This window comes from Crinia signifera, chromosome 3 (genome assembly GCF_055691185.1).
Source record: "Crinia signifera chromosome 3, ASM5569118v1, whole genome shotgun sequence".
Lineage (NCBI taxonomy): Eukaryota > Metazoa > Chordata > Amphibia > Anura > Myobatrachidae > Crinia > Crinia signifera.
Genome location: NC_139219.1, coordinates 241,027,911 through 241,041,703, shown reverse-complemented (window position 1 = coordinate 241,041,703; position 13,793 = coordinate 241,027,911). Strand labels below are relative to the sequence as shown.

Below are 13,793 nucleotides of genomic sequence, written 5' to 3'. Positions count from 1 at the left end.
AAAAAAAAAAAAAAATAGATCAACCCTGTGCCGAAAGAGATGATCAGTGATGTACGTCACTGATCAGCGCACAGCGGCCACAGGACACCCACAAAATCACAGTGTGTGTAAAAAAAAAAATTAAAAAAATACCCCACAGCACACACACAAAAAAAAAAGGTGATCAGTGATGCGACACTGATTACCAGTGAGGTGCAGCAGGTGCACAACCTTTGGTGCAACTGACAGGTATATATAAAAAAAAAAAAACCTCTGTACCCCCAAAAAAGTTGCTGATCACCTCAGATATAGTGATCAGCACAAAAGGCGGGGACAGCAGACACAAAATTTAGCACTCTCTATCACTATCTCTCTCTATCTCTCTATCTCTCACTATCTAACACTATCTAACACTCTATGACACTGCAGCAGTAGCACTGACAGGTATATCTATATATAAAAAAAACCCTGCGCCCCCAAAAAGTTACTGATCAGTTAATTTATACTGATCAGCACAAAAGGAGGGGGCAGCAGTCAGTTATATAAAAAATATATAGCACAATCTGTCACTATCTCTCTCTATCTCTCTCTCTCTATCTCTCTATAACTATCACACTGCAGCAGCACAAAATATAGCACTCTGTCAGTAGGCCTCTCTCTCTATCTCTCTCTCTCTATCTCTCTCTCTCTATCTATAACTATATCACACTGCAGCAGCACAAAATATAGCACTCTCTGACACTATCTCTCTCTCTATCTCTCTCTATCTCTCTCTATCTCTCTCTATCTCTCTCTATCTCTCTCTATCTATCTCTCTATCTATCTCTCTATCTATCTCTCTATCTATCTCTCTATCTCTCTATCTATCTAGCTAATACAGTGCAGCAGCACAATTTCACAGGCACAATTATTGAACAGGATCCAGTAATCAATCAGCAGCGATCAAGTAAGTATTGCAGGCAGCAAGGTTCTGGTCAGTATGGCGGCAGGGGGGTACGGTGACCGCACTGCACGCTTTCCAGACCGGAATGGCGTCTGCAGTGCAGTCACCGTTAGTTTAAATCCCCCTCCTTGGCTGTGATTGGTCCGTCGGTCCGACGGACCAATCACGGCCTTTGGGGGCGGGCGGGGTGAGGTGGGGTGACACCAGTGTCACCCTTACACCCCGCGGTGATTGGTGCTGTACTTTACAGCACCAATCACCTCTGATCCCGTGTCACCGGCGAACGTTATTCGCCGGTGACACAGGAAAACGCTGTGAATGGCTGTTCACACTGAACAGCCAATCACAGCGATCGCCGACGGGGGGGCGGCATCGCAGCCCCCCCGGGGCATGCACGGACATGTCTGCTGTCAGGGACAGCAGACATGTTGAAACTGTCACCGCGTCTATAGACGCGGTGACAGTTTAAAGCCATGACGTACATTTACGCCATGTGTCGGGAAGTGCTTCCCGGCCATGACGTAAATGTACGTCAAATGTCGGGAAGGGGTTAAAGTATGTGTATTACTTATGCTCACACTAAGCTATGCACAATGGTTCATCTTTCTACTTGTTGACATGAATAAGACAATATATGTACAGAAAAAGCAGCAAAGATCAATTATGGTATATTCTGCACAAAAACTTGTCTCCCACTATATGGACAAAATCAATTAGATCCGAGATTAAATGCTCTTCTGCAGCCTCTAACCTACTCAATTCCCCACCTGGCACTTTCTCTTCAAATGAAAAGGAAGTATCCACATTCTTCTCATCCTCCTACTCCAATACCTCTCCTCTTGACCCTATACCCACACGTAAATAAAATTCCTGTGCGTATCCCAACCTTAACTAAAATTTGCAATCTCTCTCTTGCTATTGGTACCTTTCCTTCTCTGTTCAAACATGCATAAATTACTCCCATTCTGAAAAAAACACAATTCTGACCACAGCACTGACTAAAGTGGTAAATGATCTGGTCACAGTTAAATCTAAAGGCCATTGCTCACTACTTATACTTCTAGATCTTTCTACTGCTTTTGACACTGTTGATCACACTCTTCTCACACAAACACTGCACACCTTAGGTCATAATGATGCAGCCATTTCCTGGTTCTCATCTTCCTATGGGATAGCTCTCTCAGTGTTAGTTTCTCTGATTCCACCTCCTGTTCACTACCTTTGTCAGTTGGACTTCCACAAAGCTCAGTTTTAGGTTCTCTGCATTTCTCAGTCTTTACCTCATCTCTTGGCAATCTAATCAGCTCTTCCGGATTTCAGTATCACTTGTATGCGGACAATACTCAAATCTACAGAGTTGTCAACAGTGGTTCTGGGCCGAGTCTCTACATGTCTCTCTGCCATCTCATCTTGGATGTCTTCTCTCCACCTAAACTCAACATTCCAAGAGGGAATTAATTATATTCCCACCAGCCAAGAGCAGTCACCATCCTGATATCTCCATAACTGTTGACAACTCGACAGTCTACCCTACCCCACAAGCTCGCTGCCTAGGGGTCATCCTTAACTCTGAACTGTCCTTTGTTCCTCACATTCAATCTGTCTCTAAATCATGTTATATGCATCTAAAATACATATCCAGAATATGGCCCTATCTTACATAAGATACTTCCAAATCTCTAATCCATGTACTCATTATATCCCGCATTGATTATTACAATAGTCTCTTTACCGATCTTCCCAAGAAAACTCTCTTGCCACTGCAATCAATTTTGAATGCTGCTGCTAGGCTGATCTTCCTAGCAAGACGTTCATCGTCTGCTGATCCATTCTGTCAGTTCCTCCATTGTTTGCCCATATTCTACCGTATTCAATATAAAATACTTCTACTCACATAAACAGCTATTAACCACACCATGCCAACATATATCTTTGCTTATCTCAAAATATCTCTCAATCACCACTGCATGGATTAATAGCTCCCATTCACTATTACAGGAGCATTCCCTGAAAACTCACCTCTTCAGGCAAGCCTATCATATTTAAGTTCTACATGCATAACCCTCTGAGACACTTATGCAGGGACATGCGGTGAGGTAAATGGCTCAAGAGTCCCTGGCAAGTACCAGACCCAGATAGGCACACAATTTATGAGCTATGGGGTACATGTCAGCATTATACACATGTATAGTAGTATATACTGCTGGAGATTCGCTGAGTTTTGATAAGAGATGTGCAGAAAAGGTAGCCAGATGAGGCACTGCCTTACCTGCCATAGATTTTTTACTCCAGAGTTTCGACTATAAAAATTAATAGAATTATAAAAATAAGATTTTTTTTAATATATTCTTTGTTTTTTTGATATATATTATAAATTCAAAACTCCCGCATATACGCTAGTATGACAGGAAAGGCTGTGCCTCAACTGCCTCACCCACCACACACCACTGCACTTATGTATTATATAGATTCCCTTCTGGACTGCTATGCTATTACTGGTTCCTGTCCTTTTGTTTCCCTCCTATTTTGCAATAGACTGTAAGCTTGCAGCAGGGCCCTCGGCGTGGAGTTGAGAATAGAAAGTGTGGCGAGCGCAGCGAGCCACCGAGCCCGAAGCGTGGCGAGCGCAGCGTGCCCCGCGAGGGGACGCGGATACCTTCACAGGTATCCGCGTCCCCTCGCGGGCTTCACAGGTGTCCGCGTCCCCACGCGGGGCTCGCTGCGCTCGCCACGCTTCGGGCTCAGTGGCTCGCTGCGCTCGACACACTTTCTATTCTCAACTCCACGGCGGCGTGGATAGTGGGGGTATGAAAAGGTCGTAGGACGCGTACCGCCGCCCCTCGCGGGCTCGCTGCGCTCGCCACGCTTCGGGTTGACGTTGATCGTGGGGTGGCGTTAACAATTGAGGGTGGCTATTTGGCCTCTGTGGGCCATTTAACATTGTTCCCTATGTAAAATCGGGTCAATTGGGCCATTTAACATTGTTCCCTATGTGAAATCGCGGTAATCGCGTCGGTCGCATCGCATGCAATTTTTGGGTCGCATGCGATGCGACCGACGTGATTTTTTACCTTGCGATGCCCAAGATCAAAATCGTGGGCGCCGTTCTAGGTAAAGAGTTTATTAAGTAAGAAGTGCTACAGCCTTGGGGGGGGGGGGGGGGCTGACATATTACATGATGGTTTTCGTAGACTGATGGGTGCAGAATTTTAAAATTGGTGCAATCCTTCTGAACAATACTGTATTGGGAGAGAGTAATAATCTTTATTTTAAAAATTGTTTTATTTTTAAAACTTTAGCCTTGTTTTCATTAATATTATTTTTTCAGCTTTCTCAACAACAGTACTGTTAGGAATCTCCAGAAGGCACCTCCAATCCACAGTATGTATCTTATTTATTACATTACAGCTATGGGCCTGATGCAGAGGTGCACCCAATATCAATACCTATGCAGTGGAGCGATCTTTTTAAAACTGCACATGTATCACAGTCACACTGCACATGTGCCGAGATGGTCTTGCTGCAATGGTCGCAGAGAGGGTTTATACCTAATGTAAGCGATAGGTATATAGCAATTGGGATAATTAATGAGGGGGGTGGGGGACCCAGTATTTGGATGTTTTTAAGTATTACACTGCAAAAATGTCTTTGGTCAGATGACAACTTTAAATTGCTAATGTGTGGTCTAATGTGTGACTGATGTTTTTGTTGTTGCCTTTTTTGTATGCATGTGGTGGCCGTGAAATGTCGGCAGTGGGTGTGTCTCTTCACAAGCCAGCAACCGAGTCTTTAGCATATATTTGCACCTCCTGTACACTGCCAATGTAAACACAGCAGCATAAGCTATTGCATGCGCCTCTGAATCAGCTCTAAATTGTGTGTGTGAGTACGTATATATATATATATATATATATATATATATATATATATATATTGTATTTGTATGTACTGTATTAAAGTTGCACTACCACATACTGAAAATGTACTAATGTGCTCTTCTTCCTAGTCATAACCCTGAAAATGTGAATGGGAGGGGATGTGATCAGGAGATTACAGCTAGTGAGTGGCCCTCATGTTAATAGTCTTTCTGATTCCACTTTAAAGGGGATAGTGGCACAAAAAAGCCCAGAGGGTTGAGTTAGAAAGGGAAGGGTATCTGGTTGATACTGTAGCTCTACAGTACAAATAGAGAGTCAATAGGTTGACCCCAAATGGTCAACATGAAACGGTTGACAGGTTCAAAAGATTGGTATGGCAATGGTCAGTAAACATATGGTCAACAAAAATATATATATTTTTTTTACTTTTTCAACATTTACCATCCACATGGACTTTGATTTGGAATGGCTAAGATATGGTAAAGCATACAAAATGACACCAAAACAAACAAAACAAAGAAAAACAAACTTGTGCAATTAATTAAAAATCTAATTAAAAAATTACTCGAAAAATACAAACATATTCATGTTAACCTTTTGCCCCTGTCAATCTTTTGGGATCGACCTATTACCTGTCTATCATTTTACTGTAGATCTACTAAACAACAATCAGAAGGAAGCATGCCGATAGCATCATACAGTAGGCGGTAGCTCAGAATTAAATTGATGTTTTATTCTACTGTAAATGAAACGGATGGTTATAACTGGATTAATGCAGGTGAACTACAGTATGAAAAAAATTCCCTTTTCCAATGTGCATACTATTTTAGAGATTATTTTATAAATACAGAATGTTTTTAAAATGAGCCTTAATAGAAAGGGGGGAGTGACAGCTGTCACCAGTGCACAGTAACAGATGGACAGCTCTGTCGTGCATAAGCATTGTAACTTGTCAAATGAAAAACACATCTAAAAAAAATAAGATATGTCACATTTCTGAAGAGGTAAATGGATAGTGAGTGTATCACAGATGAACAATTTAGGATTGTTTGTAAACGTGTGTTTTCACATAAGATATGAGTGAATGGACTTCACTAATTTTGTTAGTGATGAAATGTAAAACCCCGACTATAACTCCTTCAGCTCAGTTTTGGGATGTGCCTAGAAGGTTTTCACCCATATTCTGTACCACACTGGAATGGTTTCATAATTGTGGTAAAGAAATAAAAATTCAGGAATTGCTCAGAATGTTTGTGTAGTCTCAGTTTAATTACGATTATTTTAATATAAGATTGCTCATTGCTCATATTTTTTTACATCGTATACAGCCTTCTTCCAAACCCAAATAGTTAATAAAAATATTTATCAAATCAAATTGGAATTTTATAAAAAAATTGTGGGATTTGGGGATTTTATCATTGGTAATTTGGTGAACATTTATAAGAAATTGGTGAAAACTAAAAAGTCAGAGTTGTCCATATTATATTGTCATTGTTATGAAGATTCAGAATTGAAACAGATATAATTTTGGTTACTTAAAAGTAACTTTATTTTATTACGGGATTCATGTTTGATTTTGTTAGAAAAATCAATATGTACTTATAGAGCAGGCATTCCCAACCACGGTCCTCAAGGCACACCAACAGTGCAGGTTTTGTAGATATCCAGGCTTAAGCACAGGTGAATTAATTAGTACCTGAGTGATTCTGATTAAACCATCTGTGCTGAAGCCTGGGTATCACTAAAACCTGCACTGTTGGTGTGCCTTGAGGATCATGGTTGGGAAAGCCTGTTACAGAGATAGAAGTCCCCTTGACATATTGTTATATTTTAATCAAGATTTCTCAGTGTATATATGGCAGGTATAGTATACATGAAAGGAGCAGTTGTGGTTTATTTGGTCAACAGTGTCTAGCTCGACCACTAACGTGCGACGGTGATTAAGTTGACACCTTAAGATTGGTCGATGTACACTAGGTTGACATTGACATGAGATGGACACAAGCAAAAGGTCTACATGAACATGATCGACAAAGGGAAATGTTGATTTTCATGTTTTTTTGTTGTCTATGTCAACATATGTTGACGTGGACACCGTATAGGCATACAGTGTCCCCTCTAATGCCTCCCTGCGCTTGCCATGCTTTGGGCAGCCAACATTATTATATTCTCCCTCTATGCCCCTTGGGATTGTAAAGTATGAAGAAGTCGGTTTAAAACGAAATCAGGAAAAACTTGTGTCGACCATTCATGTGTTGACCATGCTCTTGTTGACCTTCTGTCAATGTCAACCTAGCATATGCCAACTATTCTTAGGTGTCAATCTAATCACTGTCGACCATAAGTGGTCAACCTAGAAATTGTCGACCTGGATACGGAACAGAGCGCCCCATAGAACATAATCAGCTTCCATCCTACCTTGGAACTTCCTCTGCAGAGACGTTGGTCCTGCTGCTGTGAAATCTCCTGGCTGATTGCAATAAATATTGCAATATGGCTTAGTTTTTCCATTCTCCTTCTTACTTTCTATTAGGAAAAGAAGACACCAGGCAAAAGATATTGCTCTACCAGAAAGTCCATAAATAAATATATTGAAGATTGTGAATATTAAAAACAATAAAAATATTTGCACACACATACTTCACGCACCATAAAATATAATGTATAATACCAAAAAAACTAGCTCTGAAATCCATCCAAAACTCTCTATAAAGTGCATAAGGCAGCGATACTGATGTTATAAACCTGCACTGAAAACAATTGAGGTCTGTGAACTGAAAACAGTCTAATGTTATCCAAAAGGACTAGGAAGAATTATCATGAGTACATTGAGCCTGATTCAGACCTGATCTTACAGCTGCTAAATAGCAGACAGGTGATTATCGATAGACTGCGCATGCGAACGTACCATAGTACGCTTGTGCAAGGCTGTCCTGCAATAAAATCCTGCTACTTCATTTTATCACTGGCTGTTCGCAAGGTGACTGACAGAAAGCCGGAGTTTTGGGTGGTAACCGGACCTTTTCTGGGAGTGTGAGGGAAAACGCAGATGTGCCCAAGCATGTGAGGGGAAGTTGTGAGAAGCTAGCTCCTGTGATAGAAACAGGCTGATTGGGCTCATCCTGTTTCTATCGCGGCCGCTGAGTCCTGGGCTACGTACAGACTGCACACATTGGAAAAATCATTATATGGTGAGCGGTTTGTGAATGGATTTGCAGCTATTCACAGGCCTGCTAAACAATTAACAGGTCTGCATGGGGTGGTATCCAACTCTACATATACCTGATCACTGGGCACCAAAAATTAACATTCATGTGATCAGGCCTGATTAGGACCTTTACGACTTGTAATATCCCAATGGTTCAAAAATAGTCAAATTTTGCACAATAAGAAATGTGAATATTTACATTTACAAGACAGGCAGGTATTGTGGTTGCAGGCCTTGTTACACAGTCTCTTAGCAACCAGCAGGCATAAGCGAGTAAGGCAGGTGAGCAAACGTGACAGGCAGGTATTGTGGTTGCAGGCCTTGTTACACAGTCTCTTCGCAACCAGCGGGATAAGCGAGTAAGGCAGGTGAGCAAACGTGACAGGCAGGTATTGTGGTTGCAGGCCTTGTTACACAGTCTCTTAGCAACCAGCAGGAATAAGCGAGTAACGCAGGTGAGCAAACATGACAGGCAGGTATTGTGGTTGCAGGCCTTGTTACACAGTCTCTTAGCAACGAGCGTGATAAGCGAGTAAGGCAGGTGAGCACATGTGACAGGCAGGTATTGTGGTTGCAGGCCTTGTTACACAGTCTCTTAGCAACCAGCACGGATAAGCGAGTAAGGCAGGTGAGCAAACGTGACAGGCAGGTATTGTGGTTGCAGGCCTTGTTACACAGTCTCTTAGCAACCAGCGGGATAAGCGAGTAAGGCAGGTGAGCAAACGTGACAGGCAGGTATTGTGGTTGCAGGCCTTGTTACACAGTCTCTTAGCAACCAGCGGGATAAGCGAGTAAGGCAGGTGAGCAAACGTGACAGGCAGGTATTGTGGTTGCAGGCCTTGTTACACAGTCTCTTAGCAACCAGCGGGATAAGCGAGTAAGGCAGGTGAGCAAACGTGACAGGCAGGTATTGTGGTTGCAGGCCTTGTTACACAGTCTCTTAGCAACCAGCGGGATAAGCGATTAAGGCAGGTGAGCACATGTGACAGGCAGGTATTGTGGTTGCAGGCCTTGTTACACAGTCTCTTAGCAACCAGCAAGTATAAGCAAGTAACAAGCAGGTGAGCAAACGTGATAAGCAGGTATTGTAGTTGCAGGGTCTTGTTGCATAGGAGTAGATTTATTAACAAATGATCAGGGGAATATGCGCTATCCCCTTGCCTTATGGCAGGTGGTAGCGCTTCCCCTGATCTATGACAACCGCTAGGCGGGTGTTGTACGTGCGGCGATATGGGGCAGGACGCACAGCGCAGCTACAATATTTTGAATTGCGCTCTTGCCTAATTTATGAACGGTCAGCATCGCTGACCGTTCCGCCGCCTGCAGCTATCGACTTCGACAGCTGCAGGCGGCGATGCCCTATGACTACAGCAGGGACAGCGCTGTCCCTGCTGCTGGCTCTGAGCTGCGCTGGGGATCTTCTGTGAATAGCGAGATCCCATGCATGCGAAGTCCAGCCGGCTGGGGAGAAGCAGACAGTGCGTCAGTGTTAACTGATGCGCTGTCAGCTGGAGGAGGCATCGCCGGAAGGGGGAGTTAGCGCTCCCCCGCTTCGGTGGGCAAGATCTTAGTAGATCTTGTCGCTCTCCCCTCCTGCTTCGCCTCGCTACTGAGGCGAAGCCGGAAGTGTTATAGCGGCGATAAAAGCGCCGCTATAATAAATCTACCCCATAGTCTCTTAGCAACCAGCAGGGGTAAACAAGCGACATGCAGGCATAGGTGTGCGCAGCCCATTTAATTAGGAGGTGCACCATTGGAGGGGCTTGTCTATCACCACCTACTGGGCGTGTCCATCACCGCCTACTGGGCGTGTCTGTCACCACCTATTGGGCATGTCCATCAACGCATCAATGCAAATTTAATAGAAGGTGACTTATTTTTGTATATTCTCTACAGAATGAATCACCCCCACACATAGCAGAAGGCACGCTGCAAAAATTTACACTGTAATGCCCATTACACATAATGCCACACACTCTAATGCCCATTACACAAAATGCCATATACAGTAATGCCCATTACACATAATGCCCATTAAATATTATGCCAGGGCTTAAGAATTTTTTGTAAAATATGGGCAATAGGTACAGTGCCACACACATAATGCCCATTACCTATAATGCCTCCAGTAATGACCCTTACACGTAATTCCCCCAGTAGTGCCCCTTACAAATTTGTCCATATTAGTGCAGGAGGGGAGAGAAGAGGGAAGGAGAACGCTTACTGTCACGGCCCTGTGTGATGTGCGCTCAGCACCTATGTTGCTGAGCGGTTCACACCAGTGCTGACGGATATTTGAAATAAGGTGCTGGCTCAATCAAAGCTTGCCCAATCACTAACTCTGGCTGGCAATCCACCAGCTCTGACAGGCTGGCAGACAGGCACCATATTTCAAATGTTCGTCAGTGCCAGTGTGAGCCCTGGTACCTCCTGGTAGTTTTCTTAGTATACAACAACCCATTCCTTGTAGTTCTGTTATTTAAATGTTGGCAGCCGCCACACCCACAACCCCCCCCCCACTCCTAGATAATTTAGTTCTTCTTTTATACTGTATCATGTATGAATGTATCACTGTATTCTAATATTTCTGTGCCCCCCTTCCCCTTAATTTAGTTTACCTATGACTGGCTTTGACTTGCTGCTACCAGCGGCATTCTTGAGTCTCCAGTCCACCACTGCTCAGATCACTCATGTCTGAGCAGTGGGTTCTGGCCCGCCCCCCATTCAGCAACAGGCAGCCTCATGATTGGCTGCCTGTTGCAATGCTGACCGAGAGGAGGAGCAACCCGTCCGCACGCACATCTTTCATCATTGATTTCGGTATCCCCCTGCGTGCCCCCGCACCCATGATGGCACCGCATCCTCACTGCGGCCACAGCACTGGTCAGACAGCAGCCAGCCCGTCCCAGCACAGCATCATCACTGCTGCTGCAATGGTGCGCGGGGAAGGGCACCATAGGCGTGTGCACGGGGGTGCCTGTCATTTGGAGGTGCCTGTGCACCCCTGGCACCCCCCGTGCGCACGCCTATGCAAGCAGGTAAGCACATGTGACAGGCATATATTGTGGTTGCAGGCCTTGTTACACAGTCTCTTAGCAACCAGCAGGAATAAGCATGTAACAAGTTGGTGAGCACACGTGAAAGGCAGATATTGTGGTTTCAGGGAATTGTTACACAGTCTCTTAGCAACCAGCAGGGATAAGTAAGTAACAAACAGGTGAGCAAATGTGACAGGCAGGTATTGTGGTTGCAGGCCTTGTTACACAGTCTCTTAGCAACCAGCAGGGGTAAGCAAGTGACAAGCAGGTGAGCACATGTGACATGCAGGTGTTGTGGTTGCAGGCCTTGTTACACAGTCTCTTAGCAACCAGCAGGGGTAAACACCTAAGTAGCCAGCTGTTATATCATAACACACATGGGCCAACAGATTGTAACATTAGGGGAGGGTCCTAGGGACCTACAGTCCAGCCCCACTCTCTGATGGTACAAGCAGTGTTTCCTCTCCAGGCCTCTCCTGGAGTCTGTAATGTAGGCATTAATGGTGTAATAGTGTAATGTACTGTTCTTCCCATGGATAAAAAGCATCTTATCTGTATCACCTGCAATCAATGGGCCTGATTTAGATATGGTTGGATTTGCAACACACACCGCTACCTGTACCTGCGTGTGTGCAGTGCAGGTCCTGTGTCTATGGACACACTGCGACTGCAGGCTGTCAGACTACCCACTTGGGGTGGCAACAGCTGCCATTTAACAAAATGGAGATGTTTTGGGGAAGTGCTGAGAATACTGTAGTTCCGTCTTAGCAGGAACTGCGGCAGCCTGCTTGCATTACCCCATGGCTCATGCAACCAGCCAGTGGTGTTGCAGGTGATCAAAAACTGCATCCTAAAATGCATCATTGATCACGAATGCAAGCAGGAGGCATCTACTTTTATCAGATGTGCTCTGTTGCATTATTGCATCAGTGTATCGCCGTTGATTCCATGTAAGCAGCAGCGGTACTTGTTTCCTAGCATGGCGCCCGTCGTAGGTGATAGCATACCTTAACTTAAGGTATGAGATGGATGCGACCAACGCGATTTTAGGGCTATTTTTAGCCTTTTCCCCGACAATTAAAAAATCGCATCCATCGCATGCCTTAAGTTAAGGCATGCGATGCGACCGATGCGATGAATGCGATTTTACATAGGGAACAATGTTAAATGGGCCAATGGACCCGATTTTTCATTGTATACCCACCCTTATGGGTATTTTACATGACAAATGCCACCCCCCATTGTTAACACCAGCCCACGATGAACGCCAACCCGAATCGTGGCGAGCGTAGCGAGCCTGCGAGGGGCGGCGGTACGCATCCTCCGACCTTTTCATACCCCCACTATCCATGTCGGCGTGGAGTTGATTTTATATAGTGTGGCAAGCGCAGCGAGCCACCGAGCCCGAAGCGTGGCGAGCGGAAGCGTAATACCTGTGAAGTAATGCCCGTCCCCTCGCGGGGCTCGCTGCGCTAGCCACACTTTGGGCTCGCCACACTATATAAAATCAACTCCACGCCGACGTGAATAGTGGGGGTATGAAAAGGTTGGAGGACGCGTACCGCCGCCCCTCGCGGGCTCGCTGCGCTCGCCACGCTTCGGGTTGGCTTTCATCGTGGGGTGGCGTTAACAATGGGGGGGCATTTCACCCATCAGGGTGGGTATACAATGAAAATTGTGGTCTGGGGAGCATTTAACATTGGGCCCAATGTAAAATCGGGTCCCAGGGACCATTTTACATTGGTTCCAATTTAAAAATCGCATTGATCGCGTTGATCGCATCGCATGCGATTTGGTTGCATGCAATGCGATCGACGCAATTTTTTTGGACCCGATGGATACAATTGAAAACGCAGGCGCCGTGCTAGGAAACAAGTACCGCAGCAGCTATTGCACCTCAAACCATGTCTGAATCAGGCCCCATATGCTTTACATTGTACACAACACAGACCCTGGATATCTTAAAGTTGCAAAAGTCACTTCATGGTCTCATTTTCTACAAACAATGCCAGAGTGTAGTTTACAACTATACCGGTGTCATCAAAGAGAGAGTCTGCTGTCAGAATCAGTCCCGCTTTCATTGCAAACACTTATCAACATCTGTAGATGGCCTCTACACTGTTTGCTGGGCTTCTTACCAATCTAATTAGAAATCAAAAGGTGGCTGTGCAAAATACAGGTCATGTTAGAAACGCATTCTCTCAGTGACTCCGTTTTACATCTAAGGGGGAAATTACTTTCCAGTAAGGATATATTAAGTGGTCCTTAACCCTTTGAGTGCCAAGTAATTTTGTCAAAAGAGGTGTGAAAATAGCCAGGCAAACATATTTATTCATTATAATGACCTGTAACGTTTACCTTACATGGGAAATATAATCTTTTGTTGCACAACATTTTTTATTTGAATTTATATAACAAAAGTGAGTAACGCTGGCCTTTTTAGTGGATATTTTGAACATCTCTCACAGAGATGTTGGCACTCAAAGGGTTGACAAAACTCTTAGTTGTGCTACAAATAATATAGTACTATAAAAGGCAGCCCAACCAACACAAATGAATAACAATAGTGTATAGGTGCCAAATACCTCCTTTGGAGGGTAGCCAATCATATATATTATTTCTAGAAGGTGATTTTTGTTGACGATCCCTTTTTCTCCCTTCATACTTAATCTTTAAAATGGTACCTCATTTATCGATTTTGGTTAAGTTCTCTGCTTCTGACAAATTCTTAATTTCAGTTGCACATT

At 44.2% G+C, this 13,793-nt stretch overlaps 1 protein-coding gene across 3 annotated transcripts in view; it reads left to right on the top strand.

Moving 5' to 3' along the window:
• The window catches only part of NLGN1 (neuroligin 1), a 966,435-nt gene that overhangs the window by 167,525 nt on the left and 785,117 nt on the right, over positions 1 to 13,793 (top strand). The window contains exon 2 of one of the 3 annotated variants that reach the window (XM_083177732.1): positions 4,251 to 4,303. The exons of the other annotated variants lie outside the window; for them this stretch is intronic. The gene's annotated coding sequence lies outside the window, so the exon portion shown is untranslated. The remainder of the gene's footprint in view (positions 1 to 4,250; positions 4,304 to 13,793) is intronic. 3 annotated transcript variants of the gene reach the window in all.